Source organism: Protopterus annectens, chromosome 2.part1 (genome assembly GCF_019279795.1).
Source record: "Protopterus annectens isolate FY-2018-M chromosome 2.part1, PAN1.0, whole genome shotgun sequence".
NCBI lineage: Eukaryota > Metazoa > Chordata > Ceratodontiformes > Protopteridae > Protopterus > Protopterus annectens.
The window spans coordinates 408,459,380-408,479,283 of NC_056729.1; the positions used below are offsets into that span (position 1 = coordinate 408,459,380).

Consider the following 19,904-nt stretch of genomic DNA (forward strand, 5'->3'; position numbering starts at 1 on the left):
CCCATCATCTCACTGTCAATCCCTCTCTCTCTGACACACACACACACACACACACACACACACACACACACACACACACACACACACACACACACACACACACAGACACACACACACTCACACACACATTCACACACTCACACACTCACACACACACACACATGCACTTCAGAAGAATGCATGCTAACACAAACCTATTATTGAAGTAAATTTGTGATTTTTTTAAGAGGAATATTTTTGTGTTTTGAGCCTTTGTTCCCCTTTATTTTAGATTTTATCTAGTTAACTTGATCTAAAAGGTGAGATGTATGTAAACCTCCTCAATGCCGCTTTTGCTTGATTGCTCTCACTCTTCACTCTCACTCACACACACCTTGCTTTCATGCACGCAAGCATGCATTCAGACACACTGACAGAAACAACACACACACACAAACATAAACATACATTCACACACTTTTTTCTTTTATACTTAGTTTTAACACTCGTTAAACAGCAAAAATGCTGCTTAGTGAGTCTCACTCACATGCATGCTTAAACACACACACTTTTGTTTTTTAGTTTTCTTTTTTTAATATACTTTACACTCACTAAACAGCAGCACCACTGCTTAGCAAGTGCAAAATAATGGCAGCCATTAGTTTTTTTTCAGTCTGAGCTCCACAGCAGCTTGATATGCCGCCATGAAGTGGCAGACTCATTTTTCAGTGGGCTTTACTTGTACATCAATACCCTGCTGAAGAACATACATTCTCCAGTCAGGGCCCATTCTCTAAAATAGAATTAAATGCTGGAGATGTGATTCTGAAATAATAGCTGATTGGACGCATACGGTATATGAATGTGAAGTCATTTCCCTTTTTGGAATTAAATTAATACCTTTATTCAAGCTCTATGGTCAGATAGATGTAATATTTCTGCATTTTTAGTTTTATTTATTGCTTCGCTTTCTCAGATAATTCTAAAAGCCCAAGTGCCTCTTCCTTGATCTGTTTTTGCTATAGCCAGAAAAGTAATTACTAAAAATTGGAAAAGTAAAGTTACCCTCTCTAGTGTTGACTTTATTAGTAGGGCAACATTATAAAGATGAGAACTTCTAATATTACACATCCATATAAATCTTGACTTAAATTTAAAGATGTGCTTGAAAAATATTAATTGTTGTTATGTAAAACTGATGTATTGATCAGCTGTAGCCCTATGTAAATATTTGTTTTATAACTGATTTATCTATTGTTTTAAAACCAGATAAATAAAAAAATTAAATATGCATGTACTATAATTTAAAAAATACAGAGCAATTTAACAGATACCCATTTCTCTAAGCGCAATAATGCCCTCCACTGTGTATTTATTATTGTGTAAATAACGCCCTTCCAGAGGTGTAGAGGCCTTCTGTTGTTGAGCAGGCATTATTTACACAGTAACACACACTCTGATGGGCAATATGGCTTACTTAAACAACAACAAAGAAACTTAACAATTTTTTTTTTTTACCATAAAATCCTGATGACATCTGCCATCGATCATTTTTTCCCCGTTGGGCAGAAAATGCCCAAACAAGGACTGCCCAGTCTCATACCTCCCAATTGTACAGATTTTCCCAGAATGTCCAGATTATTGCCTCATATTCTTGGTCTATTTCATAACATTGTGGTTTTCTGAAACACTAGTGGCAAATCATGTTAGAAAATAATGACTGACATTTGAATGTCAGGCTTCATACCCTTCAGAAAATTCATAGGTTCATAGGTTTATACTAGGCTATCTGCCCTAAGGCATTTATAAGCCTAGCCCAAATTTTTGTGGCTTACGCCACCCCTTATGTGAAAAAATACTGTGCCCATTAGTTTGTTGTGCCTCTGTCCAGCAGTGACACAGAGATGATTCCCGGGGTAAACCTACGATCTCCCATCCACAGGTCTAGATTTCTCTTGAACAGAGTCAGCGAGGTGCTCTGCCTCACATGGACCGGGATTTTATTCCACAGCATAGGGAGTCTCTGAGTGATAAATCTATCCCTCCAGCACGTCCTATTTATATCCGTGCTAAGGTTTAAGTCGCTTGCTCTAGTGGTTTTGGTGGATTTGGATTTTTGAGGTGGAGCATGTCCATTAATTCCGGGTTGGACATGGCCTTGTATGTCAGGCACATGTCACCTCTGAGCAGACGGTATGCGACTGAATAGAGCTGGAGTTTCTTCAATCTGGCAGCATATGACAGATTTTGGAGTCCCTTTATCCTTTTGGTGAGGAACTTTGGGGTCTCTCCAATTGCTGCTGATGTCGGGTGAGATACATCCCGAATGGGGCATTGTACTCGATCATTGGTCTGATAAGTGAAGAGTACAGGGGAACAATGACCTCACTAGATCTGGATGTGAATCCCTTCATGATCAGGTGGGCAATGTAGAAGGTCTTTCTAACCACTTTAGCAATGTGAGTGTCAAAAGAAAGGCCACTGTCAACCTGGGTCCCCAGGTCCCTGATAACCTCTTCTGTGCTTAGTGGATTGCCACCTATATGGTAGCTTGGGGTTACCTTGTTTTTCCCGAAGGGTATGACTATACACTTTTTGGCGTTTAACTTCAGGCCATGGCTCTGGCACCAGCTATCTGTTTCCGTGAGTCCCTTCTGAAGGATATCCGTGTCTGATGCACTTTCCACTATGGCGCCCAGTTTGCAGTCGTCTGCAAACTTTGTCAGCCAAAGTCCTCCTATGTTGGCCTGTACTTCTGAGAAGTAGATGCCAAACAATAGGGGCCAAGGACCGAGCCCTGTGGGACACCACTTGTGACCGGCTTGGAGTCTGACACAGCGCCAGCAACTCTAACCCTGTGGGTTCTGTCCTTAAGCCAGTTTGCAACCCATCTTGTGACATATGGGTTTACATTTAAGCTGGTAAGTTTTTCTACAATACCCGAGTGGGGTATTGTGTCGAAAGCCTTTGCAAGGTCAAGGTAGGCTGTATGGACTGCCTTTCCTCATCAATGGCCTTGGTGACTGTTTCAAGAAGTCGACCAAGTTCAAAAGGCATGATCTTCCCTTGACAAAGCCAAACTGGGTCGGGTCCAATGTCTGCAAGTCCCCTATATCTTTGTTTATGAGCTCCATTATGATCCTCTCCATAGCTTTGCAGACTAGACTTGTTAAGCTTATGGGGCGTAATTACCAGGGTCCGTAGAGGCGCCGCCTTTGTGGAGTGGGACAACAGTTGCCGTCGCCACTCCTTGGGCACAGTTCCTGTGGTAAGGCTGAGATTAAACAGCTGCCTTATGTGCGGGTTTAATTCCTCATTTAGCTCGTGTAGCACACAGCCGGGGACACCATCCGGTCCCATTGATGCTGTGTTTTAGCTTTAGAGAGAGCAGCTTTCACCTGCGCATTTGAGATGTCCGGGAGGCTACACTCGGCTGGGATAGTTATCTCTCCTTTAGGGGGTGAAGTTTGCACTGAACCTGTCTGCCAGTATGTTGGCAATGTCTGTGGGTTCAGTGATTTTTGTATCATTTTGGATTAATTCTGAGCATATCTGGGAGTTTCCACCCAGGTTCCTAACATAGCTGAAAAAGGCCTTATGATTGTCCTTTGAATCCATGGCAATTTTTCTCTCAAAATTGGCCTTAGTTGATTTTATGAGTGCTCGTATTTTTTACTAATAATGATCAGGGGTGACTCCCTTTTATGGATTTTGTTCTATCATGTAATAGCTTTCTCCTCTTATTGTAAAGTTTGTTAATGGCTGGGGTCCACCAGACTGGACGTTTGCCCTTTGTGGAAAGAGTCTTGGTTTTATTTGGGATTGCCTGATCCATGCAGTCCTGGAGGTGTTCATAGAAGGCATTTGTAAGGGCTTCCGCAGCTTGGGTTGTGGTTTCCACTGGCTCAGGGGCCTTGGAGGATACCACACCAGTCTTGAGTAGTGTGAAGTTTGCTTTAGAGAAGTTCTTCACTATGGTCGTTTTTGTTTGGGGTGGGGGCGGGATGTGGATTTCCAGTGAGATTAGTTTATGATCAGATCTCACCAATGAGGGATATACTTCCGGTGTGGAGCATTTTGTCCCCATGTTTGTGACAATGAGATCTAGTATATTTTCTCCTCTCATGGGAACAGTGACTAGCTGTTCCATGGCATTTGAATTTATGAACTCCAGGAACCGTTGGGCTAGAAAGTTAGGGCTTGAGTAATGTTCCCAGTCTATATTCGGGTAGTTGAAGTCACCCAATATGATGGTGTTTGGAGATACATTTATACCCTCCAGTGTCTTCAGGAAGGCTGTGTGGTGTTCCTGAGTTTGAGAGGGTGGCCTGTAGCATGCTACAATTTGTAGAGCAGTTTTGCCTATGGTTAGTTGCACCTGGATGGTTTCCGAAGCTTCGTGCGTTGCCACCAACCTGGAGGTGTGGGTATCCTTTATGAATATGGATACACCCCCCTTTTGTGGTGTGGTCCGGGTTTTGTGGCCGAACGCATGATATGAGGTAAAACCTAATAGTGCCGGGTGCTCTCAGGAGCCTTGAACCAGGTTTCAGTTACAGCACAGACATCGATGTTCTCCATACTGAGAAGGGCCTCGAGTGCGTGCATTTTGAGATTTAGACTTCTGGCATTGAGCAGCATTACCCTTAGTTTCTTCCCATTTTTGTTTTCTAGGGTGGTAGGTTTAGAATTTGAGCCTTGCCTAAAAAGGCACTATGGGGTGGCAAGAGCCTTAGCCAATATCCGGAATCCCAGGGGTGACAGGTGCAAGCCGTCCCTTGCGAAGCAGCGTGGCTTGTCAAGCATGTCATCCCAGGCAGACAGACACTGGATTCCCTTTGAATGACACCAGACATTAAGCCAATTGTTAAAGCTGATCATCTTGTCTCTATATTGTGGCATCATTCTTGGTGAAGGAAGGATACTGCTCAGGGTTAGGGTCATACCTGCCTGGGCTACATAATCAGAGAGCTCCTCTATGTCTCTTTTTATGTAGTCCAGGGAGGTATGTCTCAGGTCGTTCACACCAGCATGGACAATGACTGTGTCATATTTGTACTTGCCGTGGAGTGACCCGAGTGCTTGTGTTATGTGGCGGATTCTAGCGCCCGATAGGCAGCTTACTGTGACCCTCTCCTTGTTCAGCCTGGTGAGTGGGACGTCAGTGTGTCTGACTATGGAGTCACCTATGACAAGTATGTTTGGTGTTGTATTTGGCCTTAAGGGCTGTGACTGCTTTGCACACTGCTTTTGTGGTTTATATGTTGCTTGTGGGGTGTCTTGAGGTAGCAGTTGTTTGGGTGTCTGCTTTGGAGGCCTCTGCTGTTTAGGTAAATTTTACTCAGAGCCTCCGAGTATGTCTTTGTGTGTTTATGTGTTTGATTCAGTGGAGTGGTAGCATTATGTGAGGCTGGTTTTGTGGTGTGTGTAGTTGCCTTCTCCTCCTGTCTGGTCTTGCCAGTCCTGAGTTGAGAGAGCTCAGCCTCCAGTTTGGCTAAATAGCTGCATCTCGCAAGTATTTGTGTTATGTGGGAGGAGGAGAGGGTTGTCTGTGTACATGAGGCAGTTATAACATTGCCTCAAGATTCCCAGATTCACCAGCTGGACTGGAGAGAAGATTGACAACTGACCTTTGGACATGCTAGAATAATATTGGGAATTCCTTAATTGAAAACACGGGCCAGTGGGGAGTGAGGGTGTAGTGCTTTTAATTTTTAGTGCTGACTTATATAATTGCTTTAGTGAGCAAGTGCCAGGTAACTTGAGTGCAATGTGTTACAAGTAACTAAATGCAAAACGACAAACAGTAACTTTCTTTCAAGTGAAACAAGGAAATAAGTACAGTAAGCAATGCAGATATCACTAGTGATCCACAGAAGCGCTGAGAAGTTGCGTATTAGGTGGAATTAGCTTCCAGGAAATAACAAGCAAACAAACAACAAGCATATAAACAAAGCTAGATTCAGCAGGCCTGGATCTAGTCTATGCTAGAGCAAACAAGGTGAACCAATTTCAGTAAGATACAGTTCAAATATTCAGGCACTATAAATCTTTAACCAGAAATTCCCAGCTCAGAAGGGCAGAGTCCAGCCTCTTCTCCCACAAGAGTGCAGACCACGAACCTTCTTAATGTAAAATAACTGGCCTGAAGCCCAAGTGCCTAAACCAGAACTAATACACTTGGACACTGGGCTCTCAATCAGCAGTTCCCAACTTAGAAGGATGAAAGCTACCTGTCCTGCCACCACAGTGCTTGCCACAAACCTTCCTAATGTAAAACAACTGGTCTGAAGCCCAAGTGCTTAATCCAAAAGACTTGAATGATAGCTACACTTTAATCAAGTTACAACCAAGCAGTAATAAATACCATTGAATACTTTAGAGAATGTCTGGATTAGTGCTCAAGTTACACAAACAAAGCTAGATCCAGCAGGCCCGAATCCAGTCTATGCCACAGCAAACAAGGCGCACCAACTTCAGTAAGAAACAGTTCAGATATGCATGCACTATAAGCCTTTAACCAGAAATTCCCAGCTCAGAAGGGCAGAGTCCATGCTAATACAAAACCTGTTATTCTATCAACTTTCTAAGTTTGTAAGAGCAATATTTAAAAACTGTCCCTATTTTTGGTTCTTTGTCCCATTTTTATTTACGGCTTTGTCCAGATTTCTTTTTCTAAGAGGTTGAGAAATATCACTGTCTTGCACAGAGAAAGACAAGTGTATTGTATTAGATAAGTACCTTGCTGGGTGCTCAGAAGTGGGCGTGGCCTCGGTGACTGACAGGTCAAACGGGCGTGTCGTGGCACGGAAAGTACTGCAAGTTTTTTTTTTTTTCCGTTTTTGCAGACGTGCAAGGTCCCCTGCACCTCGCAAATAAATATAACAACTCAAGTGATAACCCTAGTGACATCTCCAAAGAAAGTCTGCTGCAGGGAAGAAGTTGGTTAACTATGCTGTGCCATAAACTAAAAAAAATCTCAGACACTGACGGGGACAACAAAGATAGGGTTGCCGCCTTTTCAAATGCCCAAAGTGGGACATTTTTTGTAGAAACGTCAGATTTTGCTGGGCAAAACATACCCACGTACAAAGGACAGAACTTCACTTTTTTGCCTAAATAAAAGCTTATTCTTGTAGCATTTAGTTGCCTATTCTGTTTCTTATAACATTTAGGCATTTCAGATACAAATAACTGTTTTATGCAACTATTAAAGACAATATAGGTACATTTTTTGTCCTAAAATATCAGGACATTTGTCATTTTTTCAATTTTTTGCAGGACACAACTGCCGAAAGAGGGACTGTCCCTCGCAAAGTGGGACAGGTGGTAACCCTAACAAGACAGCAGCGATCTTGCACAGAATAGTAGAGCTCTAAAGTTGTACCTGTCTCCTGTTTTGAAAAGCAGCTCAAAAGGGTTGTGCTGTCTTATAATGCGTCATTACGTTCTCACGAGGGGGCGTGTGAATGAAGAGCTGTTTGCAGGGAGAAAGCATGCTGTTCAATTTGGATTTTGTATTTTCAAAACATGATCTGTCTGTGAAGGTATTCCTTTTTTATCTGTGTTGTTTATATGTACAAGACTGTGTCTGATAAGGGCATAAGTGACTATTAGATTTGTTTTTGTACTGATCTAACTTCTTGAATGACAGTAATGTAACTTTGCTGTGTTTTGCTTGTGAACGTAATAGGCCTTGTTGCAGGATATATTTTAAACCGTAAAGTAGTGAGTGCGGTTTGTGATCATTCATTGCTATGCTTCTAATTAAGGTGTGTCATAGTGTCATTCCAAATGTAATGATGTTGAGCAAGAATGGCAACAACATCCAGCGACTGAGACCCTTAAGTAGAGAGTTTTGCTAATGTTTCTGGACGCACGTGCGTTTTAAATGGAGCATTGTATTTCAGCGTTAATCACGTTATGAGATAAATAGTGGAAAAAGTTATTTTTGAGTAGCGGATTTGTTCATTTTTCCACCAAAATGTGTTGTGACAAGTGAGCTGTGAAATGCTTCCTCTGAGATTTGCGCTGAACATGCATGTTATATGTGCATGTGTGTATTATGTGAATGAACATTTGAAATTGCTACTAACTAGTGTTAACATTCACATGATGGTGTGGGGATACAGTGTTTTCTTTTTTAACAGCAAACACGAAGAATGCGTTTGTGTGTGGCATTTAGACCCATGTGAAAACTTGACTTATTTTTACTTATCTCACCCCACCTCACATAGTTTATTACTTATTTTGTTAACCTTTGGGGGGGGGGGGGGGTAGCAGGGGATGACATCATTAATATTCTACAACATTGGCGTATACTTTCGGATATTAACAAGTATTGAGGCTTGCAGCACTGGCACACACTGTGAGTATGGATTTATGCTTTGTAGGTACATTGTAAACAACATCGACAAACTTTAGCCATTAAGAAGCCTAAAATCACGTTGTTCTTGTTGTGTCTTTCGGCTTTTCCCGGTTAGGGGTCGCCACAGCGGAACTCCGGTCCGCTAATGATTGGTAGTTGATTTTTACTAATCTCTCCTCTCCTCTCTTCTATGCCTTATCTGTTTTTAGGTTCATAGGTTCATACTAGGCTATCTGCCGTAGGGCATTTATAAGCCTAGCCAGAATGTGTTTGGCTTTCGCCACCCATTTTAAATTAATTTTGCTTTGCCCTTTTTTGAGATTAGTATACTGTGCCTCTGTCTAACAGTGACACAGAAGTGATACCCGGGGTAAACCCATAGCCGGCCTTAGGCATAGGCCAACTAGGCGGCCGCCTAGGGCGCCGCTCTAGCAGGGGCACTTTTCCAGTATTTATTTAATGTAGTTAGACCAGGATGGGGGCACCAGATGATGGCGGTAGGGCACCATGGAGCCCTTTTGCCTAGGGCACCAGTTGACCTAAAGCCACTCCTGGGTAAACCTACGATCTCCTATCCACTCATCAAGATTCCTCTTGAATAGAGTCAATGAGGGACTCTGCCTAACCTGGACTGGGATTTTTGTCCAGAGTTAAGGGAGCCACTGGGTTATGAATCTGTCCCTCCAGCATGTCCTATTTATTTCAGTGCTGAGGTTCAAGTCTCTCTCGAGCGTGTAGCTCGATGGGATTTGCATTTTCTGGGGTGCAGCATGTCCATTAATCCCGGGTTGGACATGGCTTTATACGTCGGGCACAGATCGCCTCTGAACAGGCGGTATGCCACTGAATAGAGCTGGAGTTTCTTTAAACGGGCAGCATATGGCATCAGTTTGAGCCCTTTGATCCTCTTGGTGAGGTACTTTTGGGGTCTTTCCAGTTGCTGCAGGTGTTTGGTAAGGTACATCCCAAAAGGGGCATTGTACTCAATTATGGGCCTGATGAGGGATGAGTAAAGAGGTACGATGACCTCCCCTGATCTAGATGCGAATCCCTTCATGATTAGGTGGGTTATATAAAATGTTTTTCTAACCACTTTGGCCATGTGGTTGTCAAATGAGAGATTGCTATCAACTTGGGTCCCCAAGTCCCTAATTACTTCTTCTGTACTTAATGGATTACCACCTATGTGGTAATTTGTGGGCACTTTGTTTTTGCCAAAGGGGATGACTATACACTTTTTGGCATTTAGCTTGAGGCCATGGCTCTGGCACCAGTTGTCTGTTTCTATGAGGCCCTTTTGGAGGATGCTTGTGTCGGCTGGAGAGTCGATTATGGCACCCAGTTTGCAGTCATCTGCGAACTTGGTCAGCCACAGTCCTTCCGTGTTGGCCTGTACCTCCGAGAAATATATACCGAACAAGAGAGGTCCCAGGACTGAGCCTTGTGGGACACCACTTGTAACTGGTTTGGAGTCTGACATGGCTCCAGCAATTCTAACCATGTGGGTTCTGTCCTTGAGCCAGTTTGCAATCCATCTAGTGACATAGGGGTTTATATTTAAGCTATTTTACTAAACTTTCTAAAAATAACCTCAGCAAACTGGAAAACTCCTACAATCGCTAGATTTGCAACAGGAAACCCTTACAGAACCCACCACTGCATAAATATAAAGCAGCTAGGATTAAATTCCATTAACTAACCATTGCCCATAAAACTCTCTATAAACCATTCAGTACTCCTATTTTATCTACCCTCATCACTCCATATACAAATCTGAAATCACTACGTTCCTCACATAAAAATCTTCTACATACCTCTAAACCTAACAACAAGGCTGGTGAATCTCTCTTCTCTAATGCTGTTGGAAAAACTTGGAATTTTCTCCCCAGTAACCTTTCCTCTCTTCCCTCTCTATCACTCTTCAAAAATAGACTGAAAATCTACCTTACAACACACTGGTTGTGTCCCTGTACTAAACCTGACTAGGCATTTATCCATCTGATTAAACTTATTTCTGCTTATATCCCAGACTACTCATAAGCTGCTATGTTTTGTTATAGATTTTTCTCTTAAACTACACTGTGTCTAGTCTCTCTAAATACTTCCTACTGAAGAATACAAAAAAAAAATATTCTCTTATATAAATTTTTTATTAGGAAATGTTTTTGAATGGCTAACCATAGCTGAAATGTAACATGATCCTGTTTACAGAAATGCAACAAAATGTAATGAATGAGATGAGTATCTGTAAAGTTAGCTGTATTTGTAAATGTCTCATATTATAAATGATATTGTGTTTTTTTTTTTTTGTGTTTGTTTGGAGCTTTTCTCCCCGGGCCTCCACTGAAAATGGACATATATTCAGTTGGACTAGCCGGGTCAACAAATGTAAAATAAAATTAAATTAAAGAAATTTATTACAAGGTGAGCCGCGGTGGTGCAGTGGTAGCGTTGTTGCCTCATAGCAAGAGGTTCTCCCGTTTGATTCTCGGCTGGAGCACCTTCTGTGTGGAGTCTGCATATCCTCCCCGCTGTCGAGTGGCGTTTGAAAAACGTGCGTGAATCGGCGTGCCTTCGTTTAAGGTTGGGCGTTGGGCTGGCTCCTCAGCACCATAAAAATCTACTGCCAATCATAAGCGGACCAGAGTTCCACTGTGGCGACCCCTAACCGGGGAAAAAGCCGAAATAAGAGCAATTAAAAAAGTTGTAGCAAGCAAACTAAAAAACCTAGATTGATCTTTTGAAGCATTTAATAAGTCAAAAACTGTGTGATCTGGTGTTGCTTATTGCTACAAGGATATTAAATAAAATTGGATTTAGAAAGTTAATATAAGAAAAGAGAGTGTTGATGGAGGTGGAAGAATCTAGATCATTGGATAGCTGTTAACACTGAGAGATGATTATATGGGATCTTCTGACAGTCTTCTTAAATTGTGACTGACTTTATTTTTTTAGTTTTTAATTGAAGGAATAGTTTCATGGCTCAGGAAGGAAATGCTTGGGAGCTCTGTCTCATAACCTAGAACTCTTTTTACAGATAAATAGGAAAGCCATGTTTGATGACTTTAGTTGTTTTAATAGGTACTCCACTGAGACAGTAATACCATTCCGTTTTTAAGAATTGTAAGCAGGTGTGACCATAGACATTGAGTAGGTCTGATTATACAACCAAAAACATTTAAGGGAATCCGTGTCTTTTGCTCTGTTGCAGGTGTTTTTGGAGTTTCTTCCTTTTTTACTATATTTTTAGTAATGCTTTAGGACTACCACAGTGATTTGCTAGTAAGCTTCCCCATTTACTGCATATGGTAGGAACTGCCAATTCAATTGTCCAAGTGCGAGTAGAACATGTCTGCATAACTCTTTGTAGTGTCAGTGTTATGGGTAGTACTTCTATACTCAGATTTAAAAACTTTGTCGTAGACTTGCTGGAAAATTAGGAGATTAATACATTTCAGGCATTTAAGTTATGTAATATTAGTTTCTGACAGATTGGAGATTTGATTTCTACCCAGTATTTGTAACTGATCAAGTCTAAATATGTATGTAATTTAACCTCTGCAAGCAATGTAACTACTGTATGTATGTATATACTGTATGTATGTTGCTACTATAACTACCGTTGTTATTGATGCACAAATGAATGTATGTAGCTACTTTTTCTAAATTGTCTTTGTGTTTTTACTGTTAACCTTGGAGCTTTTCTCCTTGGGCCTCCACTGAAAGTGGACTTCTATCCAGTCGGACTATGCCGGTCAACAAATGTAAAATAAAAATAAAGTTTACTAGTTTGTGGTCTGACTTGATCAGTAAGGGGGATACCATGGAGATAATACGTATAGATGTTAATAACCAGGACTGGTATAGTCTGTTTGCTAGTGCATTTGTCAGCCTGGTCCAGGGAATCCTTGTTTAAAGATTTTATTCAGCATACACTGTAGTGGTGGTATAGTTTGTGAGTCCATTTGGTTAGTTCAAGTCATCCAAGATAATGGTGTTCCTACTTATGTGAGTAACTAATGTTATTTACACCCAAGCATCTTCCCACATTTTTGTGTGCATCCCTGTTATTAGCAAATCTGCAAACTACACCAAATCAAGCCGTATGTGGGCTACAGTAAAGTACCGAAATTAATTAAAAACTCCCCCTTCAGCTGCCACCACTGGCTTGCCCTAAAATAATTCCACTAGATTGAATTACCACATTACTTATAGGATGATACTAGGCTATTGGCCCAGAGGCCCTTATAAGCCTGGCCAAGAATTTGACCCATGTTCCCTCAAAGTTTCCACCTGTTTCCCCTGTCTAGCAGGGACACAGGTGGGATCCCAGAGCTGTATTTTTTTCTTTCCCATCCAGTCGTCCAGGTTCCTCTTAGAGGGCTAGAGAGGTACTCTGCTTAACATGGACAGGGAGTCTATTCCACAGATGGGGGAGTCTTTGGGACACAAATCTATCCAGCCAACAAGTTCTGTTAATGTCACAGACCAAACAAAGGCCTTGCGTGCGGGTTACACGAGTGGAGTGTCACTTATGGATATGCAGTAACTCGATCAAGGCTTGCTCTGATATGGCCTTTTATGGCCAGACACAGGTCACCTCTGAGCAGTCTGTATGAGACTGAGTAGAGGGGCAGGTCTTTTAGCCTGTATGTATAGGATAGGTGTTTGAGACCCTGGATTTTCCTAGTCAGGAACCTCTGTGGTCTCCAGCTGCCGCATGTGCTTGGCAAGGTACATGCAGAAGGGGGCATTGTATTCGATAATGGATCTGATAAGGGAGGCGTACAGGGATGTTATGACCTAGATCCTGGATGAAATACCCATATTTATGAGGTGGGCCATGTAGAAAGCCTTCTGTACAACAAAGGCAGCATGGTGGTCAAAAGTCAAGTTGCTATCCACCTGGGTGCCCAAGTCCCTCACGACTTGATTACGTACTTAGTACGTTGTTAATAATGTGATAATTAGTGGGGGGTGCCATTTTCCCCAAGGGGGATAATGATTCATTTCTTGGCATTCAGTTTGAGGCCATGCTTCTGGCACCAGTCATTAGTTTTGGAGGATGTTCACATCACTAAGGGAATTTAAGACTGCTCCCAGCTTGCAGTCATCTGCAAACCTGGTCAGCCACAGACCACTGGTTTTGGCTTGCATCTCAGAAAAGTATATCCCAAACAGTGGAGTTCCCCCAAGACCGATCCTTGGGGTACACCGCTCATTACAGGTCTACTACTAGGGGTGGCTTCCCCTGTTTTGACTGAGTGGGTTCTGTCAGTGAGCCAGTTAGCTACCCATCTGGTAACAAACTCTCTCAGATGGGCATCGACCTGTATATCTATCATGCCCGAGTGGGGAATAGTGTCGAAGGCTTTGGCTAGGTCAAGGTAGGCGGTGTACACCATCTTCCCCTCGTCCATAGCTTTGGTGACGGTTTCAAAGAAGTCGACCCAAGTTTAACAAGCATGCTCTCCCTTTGACAAAACCAAATTGTGTGGGGTCAAGTGTCGGGAGGTTGCCAATGTCTTTGTTTATAAGGCCCATGATAATGCATTCTGTGGCCTTGCAGGTCAGGCTAGTTAGGCTGATGGGCCTATAATTGCCTGGGAAAGTGGACGCTCCATCTTTGTGTAGAGACTGTGCTTAGCTTCTTGCAGCACATAGTGTCATCTACAAACAGGAAAACTGCCCCCTTTTAAAGAACATCATTCAAAATTATTATCCATCTAGAGATCTACATTCTATTGAAAAATGTTTACTAGTCACCAAAATGTCAAACAATTCTGCAGGAGACCCTTTTACTCCAACTATGTTTCCCAACTCTGAAACTGTTTACCACTTGCCCTGAAACATATAACAAGTTAAAATTGTAAATCCAAACTAAGACAACACTTGTTCAACTCTTGGCTATGCTTGCGTTCCACACCAGGTTATTATATAAAGCCACAGCACATTAAATTATTCAAGAACATATCTTGTTTGTGGATAGCCTTTAATCTTGAATGCAAAAGCAGAACTTTTATCATCTCCCTATTCTTTATATCTCTCCGTCTGCCTAATTTTTCCATTACTAACAGGACCAACATTACAAATTTAATAACAATACTGTCTCCCAACACTCATTTTTTAGTCGGGTTATAGATTTCCTTCCTTTCATCTGTACTGTATAGCAAGTGTGATGCATCAACAACAGTGTCACAAAGTGGTTTTCTATTCTATTACTGTTTCATCACAACCTTAATCTCTGAACAGCAGAATCAAATCTCTAGTATGTTTTTATATTTAATTTTATCTGTCTACTGATCACTTTATATCTGTTTTGTATTAATAATATCTGTAATGGTCTATCTGTAATGGTTCTGATTCTAAAACACTTGCAGTCTGTGTTATTTACTGTGGTGTAAACCTGCTTTTTAAAGAGGACTTGCACAAAGAACAAGTCTTTTGGAATCTAGCCGTATATCTGATTTTTTTTTTTCTTTGCTTATCTGTATTGTATTGATGAATATTTGTATTATTATTTGTGGGTGTGGAGCTTTTTTCCTTGGGCCTCTGTTGAAGAGAGGCTTTCTGCCTAGTCAGACTTTCCCAGTCAACAACGATAAAATAAAGACATTTTATAGTTTTGGAGATGAAATTGTGAACTTCCATGATTAGGAGTGTGGTAAAAGAAAGAAACTTATAAATAAAACTTGGTGTACTATGAACGAAGGCTTTGGGGTTTATATCAAGATCAGAAACTTGATCAAACTGCATTAATCCAAAGGGGAGTGTTAGCAGGAGAGATGACTAAGGTGCCTGAAAATAGTGATAAGTGATTACTGTTCTTGAAATCATGTAAGGGACTGGGGAGAGTTAAATATCTTCAGGTTCCCTTTCTCTTTATGATCGTACAAGCTGTTAGTGTTTATTCTACGGTTCTTTGTACCCCATAGGAAAGAGGTAAGTTTATTATTATAAACAAATTTATTAATTTAACATTTACAATATATCAGTGGTGCGCAATGTCCTGCCCTGATGCAATATTATCCGACCCCCAGAGCGTAACCAAAAATTAAAAAAAAAAAGTGAAAAAATGCTATGCCCTATTCCAGTCACACACATTTTCTAGCACTTGCTTACTTACCTAATTGACTACAGTTGCGCACACCTCTAATTTTAGCTGTGGAAGTAACTATACTTTGTTGTTTATAACTTGTAGTCTGTAAACAATAGTAACTTTCTGCAAGAGTTTGTAACAAGTCATGGCTGCAAGCCAGAATAAAGTTAAACATAAAGTTGATGTAGAAAACAGGCAATTTCATGACTGCTGTCTTAAAAATGCCAGTCACCTGTACCTATTATTAACGTGTAACCTGTACCTATTATTTAACGTGTAACAACTTGCTATGTTTTGAGGTGGCCCACGGATGCATTAAGAATTAGTGTAGTGGCCCTCCCCACAAAAAGGTTGTGCACCACTGCAGTATAATTCAACATCATATATTGTACAAATACAGTGAATCGTCAAAGAAATAAGTAGGTATTTGTTCATGATGCAAGAAGTACACTATTTAGCATCTGCAGTAATTCTGTGGAAATATTACTCTTAATAATGAATACTTTCACTAATATATTCCATTTAAGCTTGTCCCAGTTCTCCAAGGCTATCTAAATTTTGTCTACGACCTGTTCATATCAGTAAGTGTGTGTTTGGTTTATAACAAAAGTTTTTTTAAGACCTTAAAAAGATGATATGGTCAGAAACTGGAAAGAAAACTGCATTAACTACATTTTTATTATCTTTTGATTTTCTGTGCCATACTAATTCCCTTGCATCACTTAAAGTGGGTAGTATTCATTCATAGCTTTGACCTAGTGAGTGACACCATTTTGAGGGATTTTGTTTTGTTTTTCAAGTAAGGCTTTATTTCTTCTGCTCATTCTGTCCTCAGTACATGATATTATATTGCCCTTCTTTTGTCTTTTTTTGGTTTGGTTGTCTAGCTTTTAGCGTACTGGCCTTCAAGAAACTTGATTGCCGTATCATGTTGACGGTTTCTGCTTCAAACATTTAAATTCATACTTCTGTGCTTGTCAGCCAAGCACTGTAACCACCAGTGTCTGGTGGTGGTACAGAGGACTAACGCTTTGCTAAACAGGTGGGTTGTGTGCTGAAGCTACAGTGTTTGAAACTGTTCCCCCACCTTTCCAGTAGATGAAGAATTGGAAATGTACCCTGGTCTGGTACGTGTGTCTCTAGTAGACCGATACAGCTTATAAATGCTTGACAATGTATGCCCCTTAAATAACTTTGGGGTTGTTAGCCTAGTAATTACCTAAGGACCGTGGATTGTGCAGATAGGCTAGAACTATGGAAAAGTGCAAGCTGTAGTTCAGTTTTTCTGGGTGTAGCCACCCTGTGCTGTGCAAATACTCCATGCACTGCACTGCTGTTCTTCCAGAAACCAGTATTTATATTCTGCAGTAAAAAAAATATTTCACTAACATAATGCAGTTAAAAATCTTAAGAACTGAAAGTGTGTTTTGCTTTTGGTGTCTGTACACTGAGCAGACATGCTGTTAGTTACGTTAAAATTGCAGTAGTATACAGAGTTATACAGTGTGCATTGTTTGTGTAAAAGCCATACCATTTTTATGAGTAGTCCTGTTTAATGTGGTAGTGAGTAAAGCACATTACCTACAAACTGTTTTTTAAAGGTGATATCTTCTCCTTTACCGTTTCCTTGCAGGATTACTGTTGTATTAGATGAGCTGTTTATTGCGTGTGACTTCAGTGCATAATAAAACTGCATTTGAAAAGTAATCCATTTTGACTTTGACAGTAATGTCACATACCATTGTCCTTTATAATCATCTAAGACTTTATATGTTCAGAAAGCTAGGAATTGTTTCAGGGCGTATATTATGAAGCATACTTTAAAGCATTAATAATCAGAAAAGTATGAGCACTTTGATGAAGTACATTGTGAAAATGGGCACATACCTCTTAGGTTAGCATGCTTCATTGAATCCTTGGCACAGCAAGAGCTTTTGAGGGTTTGAAATGTGCTGCTTATTAAAAAAGTTGTTTGACATATTTAGTGTGGCCCAAACACAGGGAGGTGTTTAGGAATGGTGTTTGTACACATTTATTGATTATTACTTAAGATATAAGCAAACATACATTTATATAAAAGAAAACAAACCACATCATCATGTTCACAGTTACAAACATTATGCATCACATATATTATTTTCTATAATTGTCATCGATCCAGCATTATGCAAGTTGCCCGTTTCCTGCCTTTCCTTAAACCGTATTCCTAAAAAAACATTCTGCATGTATTGTTCCCACAATTTCAATTTTTTTTTCTATGTAATTTGCTTCTATAATTTTCTGAAGATTCCACTTTCACTTCTGTGTGGAGTCTGCATGTCCTCCCAGCGATCGAGTGATGTTTAAAGACATGCATTTAGGTGGATGCGTGAATGGGTGTGCCTTCTTTGAAGGTTGGGTGTCGGGCTGGCACCTCAGCACCGTAAAAATCCACAGCCAATCATTAGCGGACCAGAGTTCCACTGTGGCAACCCCTAACCGGGAAAAGCTGAAAGACATTCGTTTTATTCACTACTTGAAATACACTTGGTTTAGACTTTGGTTTTCATTTAAGCATACATCACAAGCATCTAGTAGTTGCTTTTTTGGCAGCCACCATAGTTAAACTTAACAAGGCCTTACTATGTCTAGGCAATTCCTATCCTGTATCCCAGCTCAGAAAATAATTTCCTTAGTTACACCCATGTGCTTACCCATTATTTCTGACAGAGTAGTCTGTAGGGAATTTTTAAAGTCTGCCAACTCATTTCCCACCCAAAACATATGTTCCCAGTTAACTCTTTCTTCCCTGTCGCACCTCCAACATTTGGCATCTACGCAAGGAAAACATTCTTTGGAGTCTTTGTGGAGTGTTAAGATACCTATGCAAATGCTTCCAGGTAAAAATCGTAAATCTTCTTGGCTTTGTTACATCTGAGGTAAAATCTTTCAATTCTGTATTGTTATCCACATCATCTTCTCTGATTGATAAAAATGTGCTTGAATTGTGTATAAAACTAGTGAGATTAAAAACATTTTCACTGCTTGTATCTTGCTATCCGTATCCATAAACAAGAGCTTCTAGTTTTTTTTTTTTTGTCTCTGCCCACATATCCTTACCTGCCTTTTTAACCCATACTTCTAAAGAATTCATTTTGTCATGTCCACATAAATAGGGGTATTGCTAAACAAATTCATATGTGGGTACATAGTTTACAGCTATAACCTTGTTTTGTCTTCCTTAATGTTGTATCCCGAAAAGACTTGAAATCTGTCTTAGAATGTTCCACAATACTGAGATATTCTTTTCTGGTTTATCAGGTACAAAATAATATCCTCTGCAAATAAATCCAACTTTTCTTGATTGCCATACCAATTATACCCTTTAATTTCTGAGTCTGTATTTCTTTTGCCAGTGGCACTAAATAAATAGCAAATAACAAAGGGGTAAGAGAACACCATTGGTTTGTTTCTGTCTTCAGACACAACTCATGGGAGAGGAACCCTCCCACTTTCATTTCTCTCTGCAACCCCTCGTATGTCCTCCTAATTAACCTTAATGTTGTATTCAGGGAATGCAAATACTTCCATTGTCCTACTCTGAATGCTTTCTGTGTATAAAGGCCCACCAACAACAGTGGTATTTTCTTGCATTCTGCTTCCGTCAGGATCATCATTCTTCTATTAGTTTTAAGTGTTTGCCTCTCCCTCACAAAACCACACTGATACATGTCTTTTGATTCAAACACTTTATCAATTTGGGTCTGTATGAAGCTGGGTCTGATGAGTCCTTACTGTCTGTAGGTGTTAGCTACTACAGCTTTCTTCCAGGATATTGACGCTTCCCTTCTAAGTACTATTAAACAACATCGTCTAGATCTTTATCACTTTCTTAACTCCTAGCTTCCAGACTTCCGCAGGAATACCATTTATTCCTGGAGACTTTCCTGCACACAGGTTGTCCTCTCCTCCCATCTTAACTGTTAATTGTTGAGCCTCATCTGCGTCTAACCTTGCCATACTTAAGTCTTCTGTAAATATTTCCATTTCTGCTTTTTCTTATTTTCCACATTTCTTAGCTTTATACAGATTTTCTTAAACTTTCCGAAATATGTCTAATATCTCTACAGAATGTCGGTCTTATTTCTCTTACTATGGGTTCCCTAAGTTTGGCAACAACCCTTTGTACTTTCTGTTGCCTAAGTTGTGTTAAAAAGTTTTTGTGCTCTGGAGTTGTTACCAAAAAAAAAAAAAAAAAACTACTAAACCGCAATCTTTCTAAACTTGTGCATATTATTAGCTGTTTTACTCTTCTGTCACTATTAGAGCTCCTCTAGCAGTTAGTATAAGTACTCATGTTTTCTTTTGTCCATGATATTTTCTGTCTAGCTCTCTGTCTTTACTTGTTCTGTGAAGTTCCCCTTATTCTGCAATACTGTAACCTTTGTCAGTCCCTCTAAGTAATTCTTGTCTCTCTCT

The 19,904-nt window shown here is 40.5% G+C and overlaps 1 protein-coding gene across 2 annotated transcripts in view; it reads left to right on the forward strand.

Annotated features, from left to right (window-relative positions):
- The first annotated feature begins 7,422 nt into the window (after positions 1-7,422).
- The window catches only part of NAF1 (nuclear assembly factor 1 ribonucleoprotein), a 1,472,570-nt gene continuing 1,460,088 nt past the window's right edge, over positions 7,423-19,904 (forward strand). Inside the window, exon 1 of one of the 2 annotated variants that reach the window (XM_044062219.1) lies at positions 7,423-7,526. The gene's annotated coding sequence lies outside the window, so the exon portion shown is untranslated. Of the gene's footprint in view, positions 7,527-16,356; positions 16,489-19,904 lie in introns of those variants that run through there. The other variant, XM_044062220.1, reaches the window with a different exon arrangement.